Source organism: Rhipicephalus microplus, chromosome 4 (genome assembly GCF_043290135.1).
Source record: "Rhipicephalus microplus isolate Deutch F79 chromosome 4, USDA_Rmic, whole genome shotgun sequence".
In the NCBI taxonomy this organism is placed as follows: domain Eukaryota; kingdom Metazoa; phylum Arthropoda; class Arachnida; order Ixodida; family Ixodidae; genus Rhipicephalus; species Rhipicephalus microplus.
Window position 1 is genome coordinate 229996779 of NC_134703.1, and position 27296 is coordinate 230024074.

Genomic DNA, 27296 nt, shown 5'->3' on the forward strand with positions numbered 1-27296 from the left:
TGCGCCACGGAGACAGTCCTGCTCCACTCTCACCACCATCAGACCATATCTTCAAAGCTATCAGCCCAAAGAAAAAAAAGCACCGCACCACCACCGGGTGGGCTCGAACCTCCAACCTTTCGGTTAACAGCCAATCGCGCTAGCCAATTGCGCCACGGAGACAGTCCTGCTCCACTCTCACTACCATCAGAACATATCTTCAAAGCTATTAGCGCAAAGAAAAAAAGCGCCGCGCCACAACCGGGTGGGCTCGAACCTCCAACCTTTCGGTTAACAGCCGATCGCGCTAACCCAATGCGCCACGGGGACAGTCTTGCTCCACTCTCACCACCATCAGAACATATCTTCAAAGCTATCAGCGCAAAGAAAAAAAGCGCCGCACCACCACCGGGTGGGCTCGAACCTCCAACCTTTCGGTTAACAGCCGATCGCGCGGTCGACATCGTACCTGGACACACGGGTGGCGGCGGCGGCGGTGAAAGGACGTTCGCCTAATCAGCTCTTTTTGCTTACCCAGGTTGGTAAATTCGCTTATTTCTCAATACCGCCTTACCGCCACCGCCGTTGCCACCGTGTTTCAGTGCTTTGCTGAGTTCTCTGTGCATAATGTGCCTTTTTCCTAATTGAATGCTCCCGAATTGAGTGCGAACTGAGTGCTACTGTGAATGCCTGGACAACGTACCATGACAAGCACGTGCCAGTCTTGTGATGAGCCCCTCCCCTGTGATGGGCGTGTCCTGAAGTGCAACGAATGTGAGTCCTCTTACCATGTTGGCAGTTGTTCTGGCTGGTCGGAGACGACATTTAAGACTAAAGGAGAGAGCGGTCGCAGGGCATGGCGATGTGCTGCTTGCCGTTCATCTAAAGCGAAAAGTGGGGAGAAAACTAGCATGGACTCTGAGTTAACCATTTGCCTGGCAGATATAACTAGGAGGCTTGATGCTTTAGCAGGGCTGCCGGCTCAGGTTGGTGAGATTAAGGTCTCAATCCAGCTGTTGTCACAAAAGTACGATGACATCTTGAACTGTCAAGCTAAGCAGGAAAAGGACATTAGTAGCTTAAACAGACGCGTTGGGAAATTAGAGGCGGACTGCACCTCAAGTGATATTCAACAACTGAAAGCTACGGTGAATGATCTCGAGTTTCGTAGTCGGAGACTAAACATAGAAGTTCACGGCATCCGGGTTACGCCAGACGAGAATTTGCTGTGTAAGTTGAATGATGTGGCCAAGATTGCTAACCTGCCAGAGCTGACTGGGAATGACATCGCCGCTATCCACAGACTTCCGGCAAAGCCAAACAAAACACCCGGAATTATAGTTCGATTTCCCAGCAATCAATTCGTGATAAGTGGCTAGGAAGGCGAAAAGCCCTAAGAGATGCTTCGAATGTTTCGATCACTGAAAACATGACCCAGCAAAACAGAGAGCTGCTGCGCAACGCAAAAGACTGGGCACAGAACAATGGCTATCGTTTTTCATGGCACTGCAACGGCAAGATTCTCGTTAGGAAAAGAGAGGGTGATAGCGCGGTTGTCATTCGTCGTTTGGGTGACCTTGATAAGCTGTGATACTGTTACCCCGCATTGCATTGTTTACTTCCTGATATTCTTTTGATACTCGTCTTAACATGTTTCCCTTAACCGCACCTATAGTCCTTATTAATCTTAAAAACTTGTATGACACTTGTTGTGAAAAAAGCCTCAGTTGCGTTCATTTCAACCTTAGATCGGGAAGGAATAAACAGGATGAGCTCGAATATTTTTTTAGTGAAGCACAAGTAAATTTTGACGTTGTGATGTTTTCGGAAACGTGGTTTGCTTCGGAAGATGATGTATTTACGTTTCCAACTTATAAATCATACTACATGAACCGCACAGGCAAAAGGGGTGGTGGCGTAGCTATGCTAATCTCAAGTAAAATAGACTGTGAATTGATGTCTGAATTCTCCTGCATTTCTCCTCTATATGAAATACTCACTGTTAGATGTGGTACATCAGTGTTTTGTGTATGTTACCGCCCTCCATCAAATAATGTCCGTTTGTTTTTTTCTTTTTTAGACTCACTGTTAGAATTTGTGAGTGAAAAAAAATATGCCTTGATTTTAGGTGGTGACCTCAACATCAACATGTTAGCTGAGAGCAGTGTTAAATTAGAACTTGAATCAATGTTAAGCTCGCATTATTGTCAAAATGTTATAACGGCTCCTACGCGAATCACTTCACAGTCATCAACACTCTTAGATCTTTTTATAACAAACTTTGATACTTCCCTTGTTACGGCTGGCACTTTGATTCACAATATTAGTGACCACATGCCTATATTTATGTTTGTTAACCAACTCAATAACGTACCCAAACAAGTGCGTGCAGAATTTTCCTATAGACTTATAAATCCTGAAACACTAACCCTCTTTAGAGAGCGCTTAGGCAGAACCGACTGGAGCAATGTGTTCGCAGCGAGTGCCGCCAATTTGGCATACGATTTATTTATGAACAAGTTCACCGAAATATACCTTCAATTTTTTCCCCTAAAGTCATTTAAAACATTTAAAAAAAGTCGGAAACCTTGGGTAAATAAAGAATGCCTTAAGCTTATAAGAAAGCGGGACCAATTGTTCAAGGCATTCATTGTGAGTAAGTCCCCTGAAGCCCTCAAAGCATTTAAAAAGCACCGAAACTTTGTCACCAAACGCCTTCGTGATGAAAAGAAACTATATTATTCGAACCTGTTTAACTCAACGCAAGGGCGTACAGAAAACGTTTGGAAGGCAATTAACAGTACGCTTAATAATCCACCGGAGGAATTAACCAAAATTGTGAAAGATGGTACAGAAATTCAAGGGCCTGATTTAGCTGATGCATTTAACGACTTCTTTTTGTCAGTTGGCGGCCCTACAACCAGTAGTACTTCTTTAAAATATATGAATATTCGAAATAACCAAACAATATTTCTAGAGCCAATTTCAGAGAGTGAATTAGTAGCGACATTTTTGACACTCAGTAATAGCAAAGCCACTGCCGCGGACAATATTCAGATGAAACCTGTTAAGTATGTTATTGACATACTAGCACCCTGTCTTGCCTACATTTTTAACATATGTTTGTCCACAGGACATTTCCCGCGAAACATGCAGATAGCAAAAGTGACAGTTATCTATAAAAAGGGTCCCAGAAATGACATGTCCAACTACCGCCCTATATCGATTCTACCTGTATTCTCTAAGGGTCTGGAAAAAATAATTTTGAAACGTTTGAACTCTTTTACTGACAAGTTCAACTTGATTACTTCAGCGCAGTATGGCTTCCGGAAAAATAAATCTACTGAGCTCGCGCTACTGGCACAAAAAGAATACATTCTAGAGAATTTTGAATCCCGAAATATGGTACTCGGTCTTTTTCTTGATTTCTCAAAAGCCTTTGACCTCATTAATCATAAAATTCTCCTACAAAAGTTGGACCATTACGGTATAAGAGGCGTTGCACACAAATTAATCACTTCATACTTGCAACACCGAACTCAATTCGTCGTAATTCAAGGCAAACATTCCGCAACAAAATCCATTAAAACAGGCGTCCCGCAGGGAAGCATTTTGGGACCGTTTCTCTTTATACTTTACGTTAATGAGATAGTTCGTATTGATGAATCTGCCCATTACATTATATATGCTGACGACACAAGTTTGTTTTTTTCAAGCAGATGTAGCAGCGATCTAGGTAGCCGAGCGAATAACGCACTGTCTAAAATTAACACATGGGCCCAAGAAAACTCTCTAAAACTAAACATAAAAAAAACAAAAGCTGTTTTATTTCACCCCCGCCACACACAAGTTCAGTTTCCCATCATTTCGTTAAATAATTTAGAAATTGAAGTCGTCAAAAGTTTTAAATCATTAGGCGTGTATTTTTCACAAAACATGACATGGGATGATCACGTGAACCATATTATTACTAAACTATCTCGTATAATCGGCGTCATGCGCCGTCATTGCTACTATTTTCCTGTTTCTGTAAACATGCTCATATATAACTCGTTGTTTTCTTCATTATTGAATTATGCCTTTCTTGTATGGTCCACAACGACAACTGTAAACGTTTGCAAACTTACCATCTTGCAAAAGAAAGCTTTGCGTCTTGCCTCTAAATTACCACATCGCAGCCACACAGCAGAATTGTTTAAAAAACACTACATCATTCAGGTTGCATCAATATATGATTATAAACTAAGCCGTTTATATAAGTTCGGTTTATTGAAAAATAATGATACGATTGCTAGAATAGCCAGGTTAGAGAAAAATTTTCCTGCTTATAATGTACGTCAACCTGAAGTGTGGCACATATCAAAATGTAGAACGAAATACGGAAATCAAATGTTAAAGTTTCAACTGCCTACACTTCTAAACCGCATAATTAGGGAACATAACATTGATATATCTAGCATATCACCAAAAAAATTGCGATTAGTGTTTATATAATAATGTGATCTAGCGACTACCTCGGTGATCTTTCATTGTAATCTTTCATTGTTTCTTTTTTTAGTGCACATTGTGAAACACTTTTATTTTGGTTGTCCTTAGCCGCACGTCTTTCTGTGCTACCCTGTGTACTAGGGGGTCAGGGCTTCTCAAGCTGTTCTCACAGCTTTTACCTGCCCTCCTCGTAACATGTATTTTGTTGTTGCGGAATAAATTTCAATTTCAATTTCAATTTCAATCGCGCTAGCCAATTGCGCCACAGAGACAGTCTTGCTCCACTCTCAACACCATCAGAACATATCTTCAAAGCTACAAGCGCAAAGAAAAAAAAGCGCCGCACCACCACCGGGTGGGCTCGAACCTCCAACCTTTCGGTTAACAGCCAATCGCGTTAGCCAATTGGGCCACAGAGACAGTCCTGCTCCACTCTCACCACCATCAGAACATATCTTCAAAGCTATCAGCACATAGAGAAAAAAGCGCCGCACCACCACCGGGTGGGCTCGAAACTCCAACCTTTCGGTTAACAGCCGATCGCGCTAGCCAATTGCGCCATGGAGACAGTCCTGCTCCACTCTCACCACCATCAGAACAAATCCTCAAAGCTATTACCACAAAGAAAAAAGCAACACACCACTCCTGGAGGGCTCGAAACTCCAACCTTTCGGTTAACAGCCGATCGCGCTAGCCCATTGCGCCACGGGGACAGTCTTGCTCCACTCTCACCACCATCAGTACATATCTTCAAAGCTATCAGCACAAAGAAAAAAAAAACGCCGCACCACCACCGGGTGGGCTCGAACCTCCAACCTTTCGGTTAACAGCCGATCGCGCAAGCCAATTGCGCCACGGAGACAGTCCTGCTCCACTCTCACCACCATCAGAACATATCTTCAAAGCTATCGGCCCAAAGAAAAAAAGCACCGCACCACCACCGGGTGGGCTCGAACCTCCAACCTTTCGGTCAACAGGTAATCGCGCTAGCCAATTGCGCCACGGAGAAAGTCCTGCTCCACTCTCACCACCATCAGAACATATCTTCAAAGCTATCAGCACAGAGAAAAAAAAGCGGCACACCATCACCGCGTGAGCTCGAACCTCCAACCTTTCGGTTAACAGACGATCGCGCTAGCCCATTGCGCCACGGAGATAGCCTTGCTCCACTCTCAACACCATCAGAACATATCTTCAAAGCTATTAGCGCAAAGAAAAAAAGCGCCGCACCTCCACCGGGGGGGCTCAAACCTCCAACCTTTCGGTTAAAAGCCGATCGCGCTAGCCAATCGCGCCACGAAGACAGTCCTGTTCCACTTTCACCACCATCAGAACATATCTTCAAAGCTATTAGTGCAAAGTAAAAAGCAACACACCATTCCCGGGAGGGCTCGAAACTCCAACCCTTCGGTTTACAGCCGATCGCGCTAGCCCATTGCGCCACGAGGACAGTCTTGCTCCTCTCTCACCACCATCAGAACATATCTTCAAAGCTATCAGCCCAAAGAAAAAGAAGCGCCGCACCACCCCCGGGTGGGCTCGAACCTCCAACCTTTCGGTTAACAGCCGATCGCGCTAGCCTATTGCCCCACGGAGACAGTCGTGCTCCACTCTCACCACCGTCAGAACATTTCTTCAGAGCTATCACCCCAAAGAAAAAAAAGAGCCGCACCACCACCGGGTGGGCTCGAACCTCCAACCTTTCGGTTAACAGCCGATCGCGCTAGCCAATTGCGCCACGAAGACAGTCCTGCTGCACTCTCACCACCATCAGAACATATCTTCAAAGCTATTACCGCAAAGAAAAAAGCAACACACCACTCCCGGGAGGGCTCGAAATTCCAACCTTTCGGTTAACAGCCGATCGCGCTAGCCCATTGCGCCACGGAGACAGTCTTGCTCCACTCTCACCACCATCAGAACATATCTTCAAACTATCAGCGCAAAAAAAAGCGCCGCACCACCACCGGGTGGGCTCGAAACTCCAACCTTTTGGTTAACAGCCGGTCGCGCTTGCCCATTGCGCCACGGGGACAGTCTTGCTCCACTCTCACCACCATTAGAACATATCTTCAAAGCTATCAGCCCAAAGAAAAAAAAGCGCCGCACCACCACCGGGTGGGCTCGAACCTTCAACCTTTCGGTTAACAGCTGATCGCACTCGCCAATCGCGCCACGGAGGCAGTCATGCTTCACTCTTACCACCATCAGAACATATCTTCAAAGCTATCAGCACAAAAAAAAAGCACCGCACCACCACCGGGTGGGCTCGAACCTCCAACCTTTCGGTTAACAGCCGATCGCGCTAGCCCATTGCGCCGCGGAGATAGCCTTGCTCCACTCTCAACACCATCAGAACATATCTTCAAAGCTATTTGTGCAAAGTAAAAAGCAACACACCATTCCCGGGAGGGCTCGAAACTCCAACCCTTCGGTTTACAGCCGATCGCGCTAGCCCATTGCGCCACGAGGACAGTCTTGCTCCTCTCTCACCACCATCAGAACATATCTTCAAAGCTATCAGCACAAAGAAAAAAAAAGCGCCGCACCACCACCGGGTGGGCTCGAACCTCCAACCTTTCGGTTAACAGCCGATTGCGCAAGCCAATTGCGCCACGGAGACAGTCCTGCTCCACTCTCACCACCATCAGAACATATCTTCAAAGCTATCAGCCCAAAGAAAAAAAGCGCCGCACCACCACCGGGTGGGCTCGAACCTCCAACCTTTCGGTTAACAGCCAATCGCGTTAGCCAATTGCGCCACAGAGACAGTCCTGCTCCACTCTCACCACCATCAGAACATATCTTCAAAGCTATCAGCACAAAGAGAAAAAAGCGGCGCACCACCACCGGGTGGGCTCGAAACTCCAACCTTTCGGTTAACAGCCGATCGCGCTAGCCAATTGCGCCATGGAGACAGTCCTGCTCCACTCTCACCACCATCAGAACATATCTTCAAAGCTATCAGCACAAAGAAAAAAAGCGCCGCACCACCACCGGGCAGGCTCGAAACTCCAACCTTTCGGTTAACAGCCGATCGCGCTAGCCAATTGCGCCATGGAGACAGTCCTGCTCCACTCTCACCACCATCAGAACATATCTTCAAAGCTATTACCACAAAGAAAAAAGCAACACACCACTCCTGGGAGGGCTCGAACCTCCAACCTTTTGGTTAACAGCCGATCGCGGAAGCCAATTGCGCCACGGAGACAGTCCTGCTCCACTCTCACCACCATCAGACCATATCTTCAAAGCTATCAGCCCAAAGAAAAAAAAGCACCGCACCACCACCGGGTGGGCTCGAACCTCCAACCTTTCGGTTAACAGCCAATCGCGCTAGCCAATTGCGCCACGGAGACAGTCCTGCTCCACTCTCACTACCATCAGAACATATCTTCAAAGCTATTAGCGCAAAGAAAAAAAGCGCCGCGCCACAACCGGGTGGGCTCGAACCTCCAACCTTTCGGTTAACAGCCGATCGCGCTAACCCAATGCGCCACGGGGACAGTCTTGCTCCACTCTCACCACCATCAGAACATATCTTCAAAGCTATCAGCGCAAAGAAAAAAAGCGCCGCACCACCACCGGGTGGGCTCGAACCTCCAACCTTTCGGTTAACAGCCGATCGCGCTAGCCAATTGCGCCACAGAGACAGTCTTGCTCCACTCTCAACACCATCAGAACATATCTTCAAAGCTACAAGCGCAAAGAAAAAAAAGCGCCGCACCACCACCGGGTGGGCTCGAACCTCCAACCTTTCGGTTAACAGCCAATCGCGTTAGCCAATTGGGCCACAGAGACAGTCCTGCTCCACTCTCACCACCATCAGAACATATCTTCAAAGCTATCAGCACATAGAGAAAAAAGCGCCGCACCACCACCGGGTGGGCTCGAAACTCCAACCTTTCGGTTAACAGCCGATCGCGCTAGCCAATTGCGCCATGGAGACAGTCCTGCTCCACTCTCACCACCATCAGAACAAATCCTCAAAGCTATTACCACAAAGAAAAAAGCAACACACCACTCCTGGGAGGGCTCGAAACTCCAACCTTTCGATTAACAGCCGATCGCGCTAGCCCATTGCGCCACGGGGACAGTCTTGCTCCACTCTCACCACCATCAGTACATATCTTCAAAGCTATCAGCACAAAGAAAAAAAAAACGCCGCACCACCACCGGGTGGGCTCGAACCTCCAACCTTTCGGTTAACAGCCGATCGCGCAAGCCAATTGCGCCACGGAGACAGTCCTGCTCCACTCTCACCACCATCAGAACATATCTTCAAAGCTATCGGCCCAAAGAAAAAAAGCACCGCACCACCACCGGGTGGGCTCGAACCTCCAACCTTTCGGTCAACAGGTAATCGCGCTAGCCAATTGCGCCACGGAGAAAGTCCTGCTCCACTCTCACCACCATCAGAACATATCTTCAAAGCTATCAGCACAGAGAAAAAAAAGCGGCACACCATCACCGCGTGAGCTCGAACCTCCAACCTTTCGGTTAACAGACGATCGCGCTAGCCCATTGCGCCACGGAGATAGCCTTGCTCCACTCTCAACACCATCAGAACATATCTTCAAAGCTATTAGCGCAAAGAAAAAAAGCGCCGCACCTCCACCGGGGGGGCTCAAACCTCCAACCTTTCGGTTAAAAGCCGATCGCGCTAGCCAATCGCGCCACGAAGACAGTCCTGCTCCACTTTCACCACCATCAGAACATATCTTCAAAGCTATTAGTGCAAAGTAAAAAGCAACACACCATTCCCGGGAGGGCTCGAAACTCCAACCCTTCGGTTTACAGCCGATCGCGCTAGCCCATTGCGCCACGAGGACAGTCTTGCTCCTCTCTCACCACCATCAGAACATATCTTCAAAGCTATCAGCCCAAAGAAAAAGAAGCGCCGCACCACCCCCGGGTGGGCTCGAACCTCCAACCTTTCGGTTAACAGCCGATCGCGCTAGCCTATTGCCCCACGGAGACAGTCGTGCTCCACTCTCACCACCGTCAGAACATTTCTTCAGAGCTATCACCCCAAAGAAAAAAAAAAGAGCCGCACCACCACCGGGTGGGCTCGAACCTCCAACCTTTCGGTTAACAGCCGATCGCGCTAGCCAATTGCGCCACGAAGACAGTCCTGCTGCACTCTCACCACCATCAGAACATATCTTCAAAGCTATTACCGCAAAGAAAAAAGCAACACACCACTCCCGGGAGGGCTCGAAATTCCAACCTTTCGGTTAACAGCCGATCGCGCTAGCCCATTGCGCCACGGAGACAGTCTTGCTCCACTCTCACCACCATCAGAACATATCTTCAAACTATCAGCGCAAAAAAAAGCGCCGCACCACCACCGGGTGGGCTCGAAACTCCAACCTTTTGGTTAACAGCCGGTCGCGCTTGCCCATTGCGCCACGGGGACAGTCTTGCTCCACTCTCACCACCATTAGAACATATCTTCAAAGCTATCAGCCCAAAGAAAAAAAAGCGCCGCACCACCACCGGGTGGGCTCGAACCATCAACCTTTCGGTTAACAGCTGATCGCACTCGCCAATTGCGCCACGGAGGCAGTCATGCTTCACTCTTACCACCATCAGAACATATCTTCAAAGCTATCAGCACAAAAAAAAAAGCGCCGCACCACCACCGGGTGGGCTCGAACCTCCAACCTTTCGGTTAACAGCCGATCGCGCTAGCCCATTGCGCCGCGGAGATAGCCTTGCTCCACTCTCAACACCATCAGAACATATCTTCAAAGCTATTTGTGCAAAGTAAAAAGCAACACACCATTCCCGGGAGGGCTCGAAACTCCAACCCTTCGGTTTACAGCCGATCGCGCTAGCCCATTGCGCCACGAGGACAGTCTTGCTCCTCTCTCACCACCATCAGAACATATCTTCAAAGCTATCAGCACAAAGAAAAAAAAAGCGCCGCACCACCACCGGGTGGGCTCGAACCTCCAACCTTTCGGTTAACAGCCGATTGCGCAAGCCAATTGCGCCGCGGAGACAGTCCTGCTCCACTCTCACCACCATCAGAACATATCTTCAAAGCTATCAGCCCAAAGAAAAAAAGCACCGCACCACCACCGGGTGGGCTCGAACTTCCAACTTTTCGGTTAACAGCCAATCGCGCTAGCCAATTGCGCCACGGAGACAGTCCTGCTTCACTCTCACCACCATCAGAACATATCTTCAAAGCTATCAGCACAAAGAAAAAAAAGCGCCACACCATCATCGGGTGGGCTCGAACCTCCAACCTTTCGGTTAACAGCCGATCGCGCAAGCCAATTGCGCCACGGAGACAGTCCTGCTCCACACTCACCACCGTCAAAACATTTCTTCAGAGGTATCACCCCAAAGAAAAAAAAGCGCCGCACCACCACCGGGTGGGCTCGAACCTCCAACCTTTCAGTTAACAGCCGATCGCGCTAGCCGATTGCGCCGCGGAGACAGTCCTGGTCCACTCTCACCACCATCAGAACATATCTTCAAAGCTATGAGCGCAAAGAAAAAAAAGCGCCGCGCCACCACCGGGTGGGCTCGAACCTCCAACCTTTCGGTTACCAGCCGATCGCGCTGACCCATTGCGCCACGGGGACAGTCTTGCTCCACTCTCACCACTATCAGAACATATCTTCAAAGCTATCAGCGCAATGAAAAAAAAGCGCCGCACCACCACCGGGTGGGCTCGAACCTCCAACCTTTCGGTTAACAGCCGATAGCGCTGGCCAATTGCGCCACAGAGACAGTCTTGCTCCACTCTCAACACCATCAGAACATATCTTCAAAGCTACAAGCGCAAAGAAAAAAAAGCGCCGCACCACCACCGGGTGGGCTCGAACCTCCAACCTTTCGGTTAACAGCCGATCGCGCTAGCCAATTGCGCCACGGGGACAGTCTTGCTCCACTCTCACCACCATCAGAACATATCTTCAAAGCTATCAGCGCAAAGAAAAAAAAGCTCCGCACCACCACCGGGTGGGCTCGAAACTCCAACCCTTCGGTTTACAGCCGATCGCGCTAGCCCATTGCGCCACGAGGACAGTCTTGCTCCTCTCTCACCACCATCAGAACATATCTTCAAAGCTATCAGCCCAAAGAAAAAGAAGCGCCACACCACCCCCGGGTGGGCTCGAACCTCCAACCTTTCGGTTAACAGCCGATCGCGCTAGCCTATTGCCCCACGGAGACAGTCGTGCTCCACTCTCACCACCGTCAGAACATTTCTTCAGAGCTATCACCCAAAGAAAAAAAAGAGCCGCACCACCACCGGGTGGGCTCGAACCTCCAACCTTTCGGTTAACAGCCGATCGCGCTAGCCCATTGCGCCACGGAGACAGTCTTGCTCCACTCTCACCACCATCAGAACATATCTTCAAACTATCAGCACAAAAAAAGCACCGCACCACCACCGGGTGGGCTCGAACCTCCAACCTTTCGGTTAACAGCCGATCGCGCTAGCCCATTGCGCCGCGGAGATAGCCTTGCTCCACTCTCACCACCATCAGAACATATCTTCAAAGCTATCAGCGCAAAGAAAAAAAAGCTCCGCACCACCACCGGGTGGGCTCGAACCTCCAACCTTTCGGTTAACAGCCGATCGCGCTAGCCAATTGCGCCAGGGAGACAGTCCTGCTCCACTCTCACCACCATCAGAACATATCTTCAAAGCTATCAGCCCAAAGAAAAAAAGCACCGCACCACCACCGGGTGGGCTGGAACCTCCAACCTTTCGGTTAACAGCCAATCGCGTTAGCCAATTGCGCCACGGAGACAGTCCTGCTCCACTCTCACCACCATCAGAACATATCTTCAAAGCTATCAGCACAAAGAGAAAAAAGCGCCGCACCACCACCGGGTGGGCTCGAAACTCCAACCTTTCGGTTAACAGCCGATCGCGCTAGCCAATTGCGCCATGGAGACAGTCCTGCTTCACTCTCACCACCATCAGAACATATCTTCAAAGCTATTACCACAAAGAAAAAAGCAACACACCACTCCTGGGAGGCCTCGAACCTCCAACCTTTTGGTTAACAGCCGATCGCGCAAGCCAATTGCGCCACGGAGACAGTCCTGCTCCACTCTCACCACCATCAGAACATATCTTCAAAGCTATCAGCCCAAAGAAACAAAAGCACCGCACCACCACCGGGTGGGCTCGAACCTCCAACCTTTCGGTTAACAGCCGATCTCGCTAACCCAATGCGCCACGGGGACAGTCTTGCTCCACTCTCACCACCATCAGAACATATCTTCAAAGCTATCAGCGCAAAGAAAAAAAAGCGCCGCATCACCACCGGGTGGGCTCGAACCTCCAACCTTTCGGTTAACAGCCGATCGCGCTAGCCAATTGCGCCACAGAGACAGTCTTGCTCCACTCTCAACACCATCAGAACATATCTTCAAAGCTACAAGCGCAATGAAAAAAAAGCGCCGCACCACCACCGGGTGGGCTCGAACCTCCAACCTTTTAGGTTAACAGCCAATCGCGTTAGCCAATTGCGCCACAGAGACAGTCCTGCTCCACTCTCACCACCATCAGAACATATCTTCAAAGCTATCAGCACAAAGAGAAAAAAGCGCCGCACCACCACCGGGTGGGCTCGAAACTCCAACCTTTCGGTTAACAGCCGATCGCGCTAGCCAATTGCGCCATGGAGACAGTCCTGCTCCACTCTCACCACCATCAGAACATATCTTCAAAGCTATCAGCACAAAGAAAAAAAGCGCCGCACCACCACCGGGCAGGCTCGAAACTCCAACCTTTCGGTTAACAGCCGATCGCGCTAGCCAATTGCGCCATGGAGACAGTCCTGCTCCACTCTCACCACCATCAGAACATATCTTCAAAGCTATTACCACAAAGAAAAAAGCAACACACCACTCCTGGGAGGGCTCGAACCTCCAACCTTTTGGTTAACAGCCGATCGCGCAAGCCAATTGCGCCACGGAGACAGTCCTGCTCCACTCTCACCACCATCAGACCATATCTTTAAAGCTATCAGCCCAAAGAAAAAAAAGCACCGCACCACCACCGGGTGGGCTCGAACCTCCAACCTTTCGGTTAACAGCCAATCGCGCTAGCCAATTGCGCCACGGAGACAGTCCTGCTCCACTCTCACTACCATCAGAACATATCTTCAAAGCTATTAGCGCAAAGAAAAAAAGCGCCGTGCCACCACCGGGTGGGCTCGAACCTCCAACCTTTCGGTTAACAGCCGATCGCGCTAACCCAATGCGCCACGGGGACAGTCTTGCTCCACTCTCACCACCATCAGAACATATCTTCAAAGCTATCAGCGCAAAGAAAAAAAGCGCCGCACCACCACCGGGTGGGCTCGAACCTCCAACCTTTCGGTTAACAGCCGATCGCGCTAGCCAATTGGGCCACAGAGACAGTCTTGCTCCACTCTCAACACCATCAGAACATATCTTCAAAGCTACAAGCGCAAAGAAAAAAAAGCGCCGCACCACCACCGGGTGGGCTCGAACCTCCAACCTTTCGGTTAACAGCCAATCGCGTTAGCCAATTGGGCCACAGAGACAGTCCTGCTCCACTCTCACCACCATCAGAACATATCTTCAAAGCTATCAGCACAAAGAGAAAAAAGCGCCGCACCACCACCGGGTGGGCTCGAAACTCCAACCTTTCGGTTAACAGCCGATCGCGCTAGCCAATTGCGCCACAGAGACAGTCTTGCTCCACTCTCAACACCATCAGAACATATCTTCAAAGCTACAAGCGCAAAGAAAAAAAAGCGCCGCACCACCACCGGGTGGGCTCGAACCTCCAACCTTTCGGTTAACAGCCAATCGCGTTAGCCAATTGGGCCACAGAGACAGTCCTGCTCCACTCTCACCACATCAGAACATATCTTCAAAGCTATCAGCACAAAGAGAAAAAAGCGCCGCACCACCACCGGGTGGGCTCGAAACTCCAACCTTTCGGTTAACAGCCGATCGCGCTAGCCAATTGCGCCATGGAGACAGTCCTGCTCCACTCTCACCACCATCAGAACAAATCCTCAAAGCTATTACCACAAAAAAAGCAACACACCACTCCTGGGAGGGCTCGAAACTCCAACCTTTCGGTTAACAGCCGATCGCGCTAGCCCATTGCGCCACGGGGACAGTCTTGCTCCACTCTCACCACCATCAGTACATATCTTCAAAGCTATCAGCACAAAGAAAAAAAAAACGCCGCACCACCACCGGGTGGGCTCGAACCTCCAACCTTTCGGTTAACAGCCGATCGTGCAAGCCAATTGCGCCACGGAGACAGTCCTGCTCCACTCTCACCACCATCAGAACATATCTTCAAAGCTATCGGCCCAAAGAAAAAAAGCACCGCACCACCACCGGGTGGGCTCGAACCTCCAACCTTTGGTCAACAGGTAATCGCGCTAGCCAATTGCGCCACGGAGAAAGTCCTGCTCCACTCTCACCACCATCAGAACATATCTTCAAAGCTATCAGCACAGAGAAAAAAAAGCGGCACACCATCACCGCGTGGGCTCGAACCTCCAACCTTTCGGTTAACAGCCGATCGCGCTAGCCCATTGCGCCACGGAGATAGCCTTGCTCCACTCTCAACACCATCAGAACATATCTTCAAAGCTATTAGCGCAAAGAAAAAAAGCGCCGCACCTCCACCGGGGGGGCTCAAACCTCCAACCTTTCGGTTAAAAGCCGATCGCGCTAGCCAATCGCGCCACGAAGACAGTCCTGCTCCACTTTCACCACCATCAGAACATATCTTCAAAGCTATTAGTGCAAAGTAAAAAGCAACACACCATTCCCGGGAGGGCTCGAAACTCCAACCTTTCGGTTAACAGCCGATCGCGCTAGCCAATTGCGCCACGGGGACAGTCTTGCTCCACTCTCACCACCATCAGAACATATCTTCAAACTATCAGCGCAAAAAAAAGCGCCGCACCACCACCGGGTGGGCTCGAAACTCCAACCTTTTGGTTAACAGCCGATCGCGCTTGCCCATTGCGCCACGGGGACAGTCTTGCTCCACTCTCACCACCATCAGAACATATCTTCAAAGCTATCAACCCAAAGAAAAAAAAGCGCCGCATCACCACCGGGTGGGCTCGAACCTTCAACCTTTCGGTTAACAGCTGATCGCACTCGCCAATTGCGCCACGGAGGCAGTCATGCTTCACTCTTACCACCATCAGAACATAACTTCAAAGCTATCAGCACAAAAAAAAGCGCCGCACCACCACCGGGTGGGCTCGAACCTCCAACCTTTCGGTTAACAGCCGATCGCGCTAGCCCATTGCGCCGCGGAGATAGCCTTGCTCCACTCTCAACACCATCAGAACATATCTTCAAAGCTATTTGTGCAAAGTAAAAAGCAACACACCATTCCCGGGAGGGCTCGAAACTCCAACCCTTCGGTTTACAGCCGATCGCGCTAGTTCATTGCGCCACGAGGACAGTCTTGCTCCTCTCTCACCACCATCAGAACATATCTTCAAAGCTATCAGCACAAAGAAAAAAAAAGCGCCGCACCACCACCGGGTGGGCTCGAACCTCCAACCTTTCGGTTAACAGCCGATTGCGCAAGCCAATTGCGCCACGGAGACAGTCCTGCTCCACTCTCACCACCATCAGAACATATCTTCAAAGCTATCAGCCCAAAGAAAAAAAGCACCGCACCACCACCGGGTGGGCTCGAACTTCCAACTTTTCGGTTAACAGCCAATCGCGCTAGCCAATTGCGCCACGGAGACAGTCCTGCTTCACTCTCACCACCATCAGAACATATCTTCAAAGCTATCAGCGCAAAGAAAAAAAAGCTCCGCACCACCACCGGGTGGGCTCGAAACTTCAACCCTTCGGTTTACAGCCGATCGCGCTAGCCCATTGCGCCACGAGGACAGTCTTGCTCCTCTCTCACCACCATCAGAACATATCTTCAAAGCTATCAGCCCAAAGAAAAAGAAGCGCCGCACCACTCCCGGGTGGGCTCGAACCTCTAACCTTTCGGTTAACAGCCGATCGCGCTAGCCTATTGCCCCACGGAGACAGTCGTGCTCCACTCTCACCACCGTCAGAACATTTCTTCAGAGCTATCACCCCAAAGAAAAAAAAGAGCCGCACCACCACCGGGTGGGCTCGAACCTCCAACCTTTCGGTTAACAGCCGATCGCGCTAGCCAATTGCGCCACGAAGACAGTCCTGCTGCACTCTCACCACCATCAGAACATATCTTCAAAGCTATTACCGCAAAAAAAAAAGCAACACACCACTCCCGGGGGGGCTCGAAATTCCAACCTTTCGGTTAACAGCCGATCGCGCTAGCCCATTGCGCCACGGAGACAGTCTTGCTCCACTCTCACCACCATCAGAACATATCTTCAAACTATCAGCGCAAAAAAAAGCGCCGCACCACCACCGGGTGGGCTCGAAACTCCAACCTTTTGGTTAACAGCCGATCGCGCTTGCCCATTGCGCCACGGGGACCGTCTTGCTCCACTCTCACCACCATCAGAACATATCTTCAAAGCTATCAGCCCAAAGAAAAAAAAGCGCCGCACCACCACCGGGTGGGCTCGAACCTTCAACCTTTCGGTTAACAGCTGATCGCACTCGCCAATTTCGCCACGGAGGCAGTCATGCTTCACCCTTACCACCATCAGAACATATCTTCAAAGCTATCAGCACAAAAAAAAGCGCCGCACTACCACCGGGTGGGCTCGAACCTCCAACCTTTCGGTTAACAGCCGATCGCGCTAGCCCATTGCGCCGCGGAGATAGCCTTGCTCCACTCTCAACACCATCAGAACATATCTTCAAAGCTATTTGTGCAAAGTAAAAAGCAACACACCATTCCCGGGAGGGCTCGAAACTCCAACCCTTCGGTTTACAGCCGATCGCGCTAGCCCATTGCGCCACGAGGACAGTCTTGCTCCTCTCTCACCACCATCAGAACATATCTTCAAAGCTATCAGCACAAAGAAAAAAAAAGCGCCGCACCACCACCGGGTGGGCTCGAACCTCCAACCTTTCGGTTAACAGCCGATTGCGCAAGCCAATTGCGCCACGGAGACAGTCCTGCTCCACTCTCACCACCATCAGAACATATCTTCAAAGCTATCAGCCCAAAGAAAAAAAGCACCGCACCACCACCGGGTGGGCTCGAATTTCCAACTTTTCGGTTAACAGCCAATCGCGCTAGCCAATTGCGCCACGGAGACAGTCCTGCTTCACTCTCACCACCATCAGAACATATCTTCAAAGCTATCAGCACAAAGAAAAAAAAGCGCCACACCATCATCGGGTGGGCTCGAACCTCCAACCTTTCGGTTAACAGCCGATCGCGCAAGCCAATTGCGCCACGGAGACAGTCCTGCTCCACACTCACCACCGTCAAAACATTTCTTCAGAGGTATCACCCCAAAGAAAAAAAAGCGCCGCACCACCACCGGGTGGGCTCGAACCTCCAATCTTTCAGTTAACAGCCGATCGCGCTAGCCGATTGCGCCGCGGAGACAGTCCTGGTCCACTCTCACCACCATCAGAACATATCTTCAAAGCTATCAGCGCAAAGAAAAAAAAAGCGCCGCGCCACCACCGGGTGGGCTCGAACCCCCAACCTTTCGGTTAACAGCCGATCGCGCTGACCCATTGCGCCACGGGGACAGTCTTGCTCCACTCTCACCACTATCAGAACATATCTTCAAAGCTATCAGCGCAATGAGAAAAAAGCGCCGCACCACCACCGGGTGGGCTCGAACCTCCAACCTTTCGGTTAACAGCCGATAGCGCTGGCCAATTGCGCCACAGAGACAGTCTTGCTCCACTCTCAACACCATCAGAACATATCTTCAAAGCTACAAGCGCAAAGAAAAAAAAGCGCCGCACCACCACCGGGTGGGCTCGAACCTCCAACCTTTCGGTTAACAGCCGATCGCGCTAGCCAATTGCGCCACGGGGACAGTCTTGCTCCACTCTCACCACCATCAGAACATATCTTCAAAGCTATCAGCGCAAAGAAAAAAAAGCTCCGCACCACCACCGGGTGGGCTCGAACCTCCAACCTTTCGGTTAACAGCCGATCGCGCTAGCCCATTGCGCCCGGGAGACAGTCCTGCTCCACTCTCACCACCATCAGAACATATCTTCAAAGCTATCAGCCCAAAGAAAAAAAGCACCGCACCACCACCGGGTGGGCTGGAACCTCCAACCTTTCGGTTAACAGCCAATCGCGTTAGCCAATTGCGCCACGGAGACAGTCCTGCTCCACTCTCACCACCATCAGAACATATCTTCAAAGCTATCAGCACAAAGAGAAAAAAGCGCCGCACCACCACCGGGTGGGCTCGAAACTCCAACCTTTCGGTTAACAGCCGATCGCGCTAGCCAATTGCGCCATGGAGACAGTCCTGCTCCACTCTCACCACCATCAGAACATATCTTCAAAGCTATTACCACAAAGAAAAAAAAGCGCCGCAACACCACCGGGTGGGCTCGAACCTCCAACCTTTCGGTTAACAGCCGATCGCGCTAGCCAATTGCGCCACGAAGACAGTCCTGCTGCACTCTCACCACCATCAGAACATATCTTCAAAGCTATTACCGCAAAGAAAAAAGCAACACACCACTCCCGGGAGGGCTCGAAATTCCAACCTTTGGGTTAACAGCCGATCGCGCTAGCCCATTGCGCCACGGAGACAGTCTTACTCCACTCTCACCACCATAAGAACATATCTTCAAACTATCAGCGCAAAAAAAAAAGCGCCGCACCACCACCAGGTGGGCTCGAACCTTCAACCTTTCGGTTAACAGCCGATCGCACTATCCAATTGCGCCACGGAGGCAGTCGTGCTCCACTCTTACCACCATCAGAACATATCTTCAAAGCTATCAGCACAAAGAAAAAAGCAACACACCACTCCCGGGAGGGCTCGAACCTCCAACTTTTCGGTTAACAGCCAATCGCGACGGCCAATTGCTCCACGGAGACAGTCCTGCTCCACTCTCACCACCATTAGAACATATCTTTCAAGCTATCAGCCGAAAGAAAAAAAAGCGCCGCACAACCACCGGGTGGGCTCGAACCTCCAACCTTTTGGTTAACGGCCGATCGCGCTAGCCAATTGCGCCACGGAGACAATCGTGCTCCACGCTCACCACCATCAGAAAATATCCTCAAAGCTATCATCGCAAAGACAAAAGCAACACACCCCACCCGGGAGGGCTCGAACCTCCAACTTTTTGGTTAACAGCCGATCGCGCTAGCCAATGGCGCCACGGGGACAATCCTGCTTCACTCTCACCACCGTCAGAACATTTCTTCAGAGCTATCAGCCTAAAGAAAAAAAAGCCGCACCACCACCGGGTGGGCTCGAACCTACAACCTTTCGGTTAACAGCCGATCGCGCTAACCCATTGCCTCACGGGGACAGTCTTGCTTCACTCTCACCACTATCAGAACATATCTTCAAAGCTATCAGCGCAAAGAAAAAAAAGCGCCGCACCACCACCGGGTGGGCTCGAACCTCCAACCTTTAGGTTAACAGCCGATCGCGCTAGCCAATTGCGCCACAGTGACAGTCTTGCTCCACTCTCAACACCATCAGAACATATCTTCAAAGCTACAAGCGCAAAGAAAAGAAAGCGCCGCACCACCACCGGGTGGGCTCGAACCTCCAACCTTTCGGTTAACAGCCGATCGCGCTAGCCAATTGCGCCACGGGGACAGTCTTGCTCCACTCTCACCACCATCAGAACATATCTTCAAAGCTATCAGCGCAAAGAAAAAAAAGCGCCGCACCACCACCGGGTGGGCTCGAACCTCCAACCTTTCGGTTAACAGCCGATCGCGCTAGCCAATTGCGCCAGGGAGACAGTCCTGCTCCACTCTCACCACCATCAGAACATATCTTCAAAGCTAACAGCCGAAAGACAAAAAGCACCGCACCACCACCGGGTGGGCTGGAACCTCCAACCTTTCGGTTAACAGCCAATCGCGTTAGCCAATTGCGCCACGGAGACAGTCCTGCTCCACTCTCACCTCCATCAGAACATATCTTCAAAGCTATCGGCACAAAGAGAAAAAAGCGCCGCACCACCACCGGGTGGGCTCGAAACTCCGACCTTTCGGTTAAAAGCCGATCGCGCTAGCCAATTGCGCCATGGAGACAGTCCTGCTCCACTCTCACCACCATCAGAACATATCTTCAAAGCTATTACCACAAAGAAAAAAAAGCGCCGCAACACCACCGGGTGGGCTCGAACCTCCAACCTTTCGGTTAACAGCCGATCGCGCTAGCCAATTGCGCCACGGAGACAGTCCTGCTTCACTCTCACCACCATCAGAACATATCTTCAAAGCTATTAGCACAAAGAAAAAAAAGCGCCACACCATCATCGGGTGGGCTCGAACCTCCAACCTTTCGGTTAACAGCCGATCGCGCAAGCCAATTGCGCCACGGAGACAGTCCTGCACCACACTCACCACCGTCAAAACATTTCTTCAGAGCTATCACCCCAAAGAAAAAAAGCGCCGCACCACGACCGGGTGGGCTCGAACCTCCAACCTTTCAGTTAACAGCCGATCGCGCTAGCCGATTGCGCCACGGAGACAGTCCTGGTCCACTCTCACCACCATCAGAACATATCTTCAAAGCTATCAGCGCAAAGAAAAAAAAGCGCCGCGCCACCACCGGGTGGGCTCGAACCTCCAACCTTTCGGTTAACAGCCGATCGCGCTGACCCATTGCGCCACGGGGACAGTCTTGCTCCACTCTCACCACTATCAGAACATATCTTCAAAGCTATCAGCGCAATGAAAAAAAAGCGCCGCACCACCACCGGGTGGGCTCGAACCTCCAACCTTTCAGTTAACAGCCGATCGCGCTAGCCGATTGCGCCGCGGAGACAGTCCTGGTCCACTCTCACCACCATCAGAACATATCTTCAAAGCTATCAGCGCAAAGAAAAAAAAGCGCCGCGCCACCACCGGGTGGGCTCGAACCTCCAACCTTTCGGTTAACAGCCGATCGCGCTGACCCATTGCGCCACGGGGACAGTCTTGCTCCACTCTCACCACTATCAGAACATATCTTCAAAGCTATCAGCGCAATGAAAAAAAAGCGGCGCACCACCACCGGGTGGGCTCGAACCTCCAACCTTTCGGTTAACAGCCGATAGCGCTGGCCAATTGCGCCACAGAGACAGTCTTGCTCCACTCTCAACACCATCAGAACATATCTTCAAAGCTACAAGCGCAAAGAAAAAAAAGCGCCGCACCACCACCGGGTGGGCTCGAACCTCCAACCTTTCGGTTAACAGCCGATCGCGCTAGCCAATTGCGCCACGGGGACAGTCTTGCTCCACTCTCACCACCATCAGAAGATATCTTCAAAGCTATCAGCGCAAAGAAAAAAAAGCTCCGCACCACCACCGGGTGGGCTCGAAACTTCAACCCTTCGGTTTACAGCCGATCGCGCTAGCCCATTGCGCCACGAGGACAGTCTTGCTCCTCTCTCACCACCATCAGAACATATCTTCAAAGCTATCAGCCCAAAGAAAAAGAAGCGCCGCACCACTCCCGGGTGGGCTCGAACCTCTAACCTTTCGGTTAACAGCCGATCGCGCTAGCCTATTGCCCCACGGAGACAGTCGTGCTCCACTCTCACCACCGTCAGAACATTTCTTCAGAGCTATCACCCCAAAGAAAAAAAAGAGCCGCACCACCACCGGGTTGGCTCGAACCTCCAACCTTTCGGTTAACAGCCGATCGCGCTAGACAATTGCGCCACGAAGACAGTCCTGCTGCACTCTCACCACCATCAGAACATATCTTCAAAGCTATTACCGCAAAGAAAAAAGCAACACACCACTCCCGGGAGGGCTCGAAATTCCAACCTTTCGGTTAACAGCCGATCGCGCTAGCCCATTGCGCCACGGAGACAGTCTTGCTCCACTCTCACCACCATCAGAACATATCTTCAAACTATCAGCGCAAAAAAAAGCGCCGCACCACCACCGGGTGGGCTCGAAACTCCAACCTTTTGGTTAACAGCCGATCGCGCTTGCCCATTGCGCCACGGGGACCGTCTTGCTCCACTCTCACCACCATCAGAACATATCTTCAAAGCTATCAGCCCAAAGAAAAAAAAGCGCCGCACCACCACCGGGTGGGCTCGAACCTTCAACCTTTCGGTTAACAGCTGATCGCACTCGCCAATTGCGCCACGGAGGCAGTCATGCTTCACTCTTACCACCATCAGAACATATCTTCAAAGCTATCAGCACAAAAAAAAGCGCCGCACTACCACCGGGTGGGCTCGAACCTCCAACCTTTCGGTTAACAGCCGATCGCGCTAGCCCATTGCGCCGCGGAGATAGCCTTGCTCCACTCTCAACACCATCAGAACATATCTTCAAAGCTATTTGTGCAAAGTAAAAAGCAACACACCATTCCCGGGAGGGCTCGAAACTCCAACCCTTCGGTTTACAGCCGATCGCGCTAGCCCATTGCGCCACGAGGACAGTCTTGCTCCTCTCTCACCACCATCAGAACATATCTTCAAAGCTATCAGCACAAAGAAAAAAAAAGCGCCGCACCACCACCGGGTGGGCTCGAACCTCCAACCTTTCGGTTAACAGCCGATTGCGCAAGCCAATTGCGCCACGGAGACAGTCCTGCTCCACTCTCACCACCATCAGAACATATCTTCAAAGCTATCAGCCCAAAGAAAAAAAGCACCGCACCACCACCGGGTGGGCTCGAACTTCCAACTTTTCGGTTAACAGCCAATCGCGCTAGCCAATTGCGCCACGGAGACAGTCCTGCTTCACTCTCACCACCATCAGAACATATCTTCAAAGCTATCAGCACAAAGAAAAAAAAGCGCCACACCATCATCGGGTGGGCTCGAACCTCCAACCTTTCGGTTAACAGCCGATCGCGCAAGCCAATTGCGCCACGGAGACAGTCCTGCTCCACACTCACCACCGTCAAAACATTTCTTCAGAGGTATCACCCCAAAGAAAAAAAAGCGCCGCACCACCACCGGGTGGGCTCGAACCTACAATCTTTCAGTTAACAGCCGATCGCGCTAGCCGATTGCGCCGCGGAGACAGTCCTGGTCCACTCTCACCACCATCAGAACATATCTTCAAAGCTATCAGCGCAAAGAAAAAAAAAGCGCCGCGCCACCACCGGGTGGGCTCGAACCCCCAACCTTTCGGTTAACAGCCGATCGCGCTGACCCATTGCGCCACGGGGACAGTCTTGCTCCACTCTCACCACTATCAGAACATATCTTCAAAGCTATCAGCGCAATGAAAAAAAAGCGCCGCACCACCACCGGGTGGGCTCGAACCTCCAACCTTTCGGTTAACAGCCGATAGCGCTGGCCAATTGCGCCACAGAGACAGTCTTGCTCCACTCTCAACACCATCAGAACATATCTTCAAAGCTACAAGCGCAAAGAAAAAAAAGCGCCGCACCACCACCGGGTGGGCTCGAACCTCCAACCTTTCGGTTAACAGCCGATCGCGCTAGCCAATTGCGCCACGGGGACAGTCTTGCTCCACTCTCACCACCATCAGAACATATCTTCAAAGCTATCAGCGCAAAGAAAAAAAAGCTCCGCACCACCACCGGGTGGGCTCGAACCTCCAACCTTTCGGTTAACAGCCGATCGCGCTAGCCCATTGCGCCCGGGAGACAGTCCTGCTCCACTCTCACCACCATCAGAACATATCTTCAAAGCTATCAGCCCAAAGAAAAAAAGCACCGCACCACCACCGGGTGGGCTGGAACCTCCAACCTTTCGGTTAACAGCCAATCGCGTTAACCAATTGCGCCACGGAGACAGTCCTGCTCCACTCTCACCACCATCAGAACATATCTTCAAAGCTATCAGCACAAAGAAAAAAAAGCGCCGCACCACCACCGGGTGGGCTCGAAACACCAACCTTTCGGTTAACAGCCGATCGCGCTAGCCAATTGCGCCATGGAGACAGTCCTGCTCCACTCTCACCACCATCAGAACATATCTTCAAAGCTATTACCACAAAGAAAAAAAAGCGCCGCAACACCACCGGGTGGGCTCGAACCTCCAACCTTTCGGTTAACAGCCGATCGCGCTAGCCAATTGCGCCACGAAGACAGTCCTGCTGCACTCTCACCACCATCAGAACATATCTTTAAAGCTATTACCGCAAAGAAAAAAGCAACACACCACTCCCGGGAGGGCTCGAAATTCCAACCTTTGGGTTAACAGCCGATCGCGCTAGCCCATTGCGCCACGGAGACAGTCTTACTCCACTCTCACCACCATAAGAACATATCTTCAAACTATCAGCGCAAAAAAAAGCGCCGCACCACCACCAGGTGGGCTCGAACCTTCAACCTTTCGGTTAACAGCCGATCGCACTATCCAATTGCGCCACGGAGGCAGTCGTGCTCCACTCTTACCACCATCAGAACATATCTTCAAAGCTATCAGCACAAAGAAAAAAGCAACACACCACTCCCGGGAGGGCTCGAACCTCCAACTTTTCGGTTAACAGCCAATCGCGACGGCCAATTGCTCCACGGAGACAGTCCTGCTCCACTCTCACCACCATTAGAACATATCTTTCAAGCTATCAGCCGAAAGAAAAAAAAGCGCCGCACAACCACCGGGTGGGCTCGAACCTCCAACCTTTTGGTTAACGGCCGATCGCGCTAGCCAATTGCGCCACGGAGACAATCGTGCTCCACGCTCACCACCATCAGAAAATATCTTCAAAGCTATCATCGCAAAGACAAAAGCAACACACCCCACTCGGGAGGGCTCGAACCTCCAACTTTTTGGTTAACAGCCGATCGCGCTAGCCAATGGCGCCACGGGGACAATCCTGCTCCACTCTCACCACCGTCAGAACATTTCTTCAGAGCTATCAGCCTAAAGAAAAAAAAAGCCGCACCACCACCGGGTGGGCTCGAACCTACAACCTTTCGGTTAACAGCCGATCGCGCTAACCCATTGCCTCACGGGGACAGTCTTGCTTCACTCTCACCACTATCAGAACATATCTTCAAAGCTATCAGCGCAAAGAAAAAAAAGCGCCGCACCACCACCGGGTGGGCTCGAACCTCCAACCTTTAGGTTAACAGCCGATCGCGCTAGCCAATTGCGCCACAGTGACAGTCTTGCTCCACTCTCAACACCATCAGAACATATCTTCAAAGCTACAAGCGCAAAGAAAAGAAAGCGCCGCACCACCACCGGGTGGGCTCGAACCTCCAACCTTTCGGTTAACAGCCGATCGCGCTAGCCAATTGCGCCACGGGGACAGTCTTGCTCCACTCTCACCACCATCAGAACATATCTTCAAAGCTATCAGCGCAAAGAAAAAAAAGCGCCGCACCACCACCGGGTGGGCTCGAACCTCCAACCTTTCGGTTAACAGCCGATCGCGCTAGCCAATTGCGCCAGGGAGACAGTCCTGCTCCACTCTCACCACCATCAGAACATATCTTCAAAGCTAACAGCCCAAAGACAAAAAGCACCGCACCACCACCGGGTGGGCTGGAACCTTCAACCTTTCGGTTAACAGCCAATCGCGTTAGCCAATTGCGCCACGGAGACAGTCCTGCTCCACTCTCACCTCCATCAGAACATATCTTCAAAGCTATCGGCACAAAGAGAAAAAAGCGCCGCACCACCACCGGGTGGGCTCGAAACTCCAACCTTTCGGTTAAAAGCCGATCGCGCTAGCCAATTGCGCCATGGAGACAGTCCTGCTCCACTCTCACCACCATCAGAACATATCTTCAAAGCTATTACCACAAAGAAAAAAAAGCGCCGCAACACCACCGGGTGGGCTCGAACCTCCAACCTTTCGGTTAACAGCCGATCGCGCTAGCCAATTGCGCCACGGAGACAGTCCTGCTTCACTCTCACCACCATCAGAACATATCTTCAAAGCTATTAGCACAAAGAAAAAAAAGCGCCACACCATCATCGGGTGGGCTCGAACCTCCAACCTTTCGGTTAACAGCCGATCGCGCAAGCCAATTGCGCCACGGAGACAGTCCTGCACCACACTCACCACCGTCAAAACATTTCTTAAGAGCTATCACCCCAAAGAAAAAAAGCGCCGCACCACGACCGGGTGGGCTCGAACCTCCAACCTTTCAGTTAACAGCCGATCGCGCTAGCCGATTGCGCCACGGAGACAGTCCTGGTCCACTCTCACCACCATCAGAACATATCTTCAAAGCTATCAGCGCAAAGAAAAAAAAGCGCCGCGCCACCACCGGGTGGGCTCGAACCTCCAACCTTTCGGTTAACAGCCGATCGCGCTAACCCATTGCGCCACGGGGACAGTCTTGCTCCACTCTCACCACTATCAGAACATATCTTCAAAGCTATAAGCGCAAAGAAAAAAAAGCGCCGCACCACCACCGGGTGGGCTCGAACCTCCAACCTTTCGGTTAACAGCCGATCGCGCTAGCCAATTGCGCCACAGAGACAGTCTTGCTCCACTCTCAACACCATCAGAATATATCTTCAAAGCTACAAGCGCAAAGAAAAAAAAGCGCCGCACCACCAGCGGGTGGGCTCGAACCTCCAACCTTTCGGTTAACAGCCGATCGCGCTAGCCAATTGCGCCACGGGGACAGTCTTGCTCCACTCTCACCACCATCAGAACATATCTTCAAAGCTATCAGCGCAAAGAAAAAAAAGCGCCGCACCACCATCGGGTGGGCTCGAACCTCCAACCTTTCGGTTAACAGGCGATCGCGCTAGCCAATTGCGCCAGGGAGACAGTCCTGCTCCGCTCTCACCACCATCAGAACATATCTT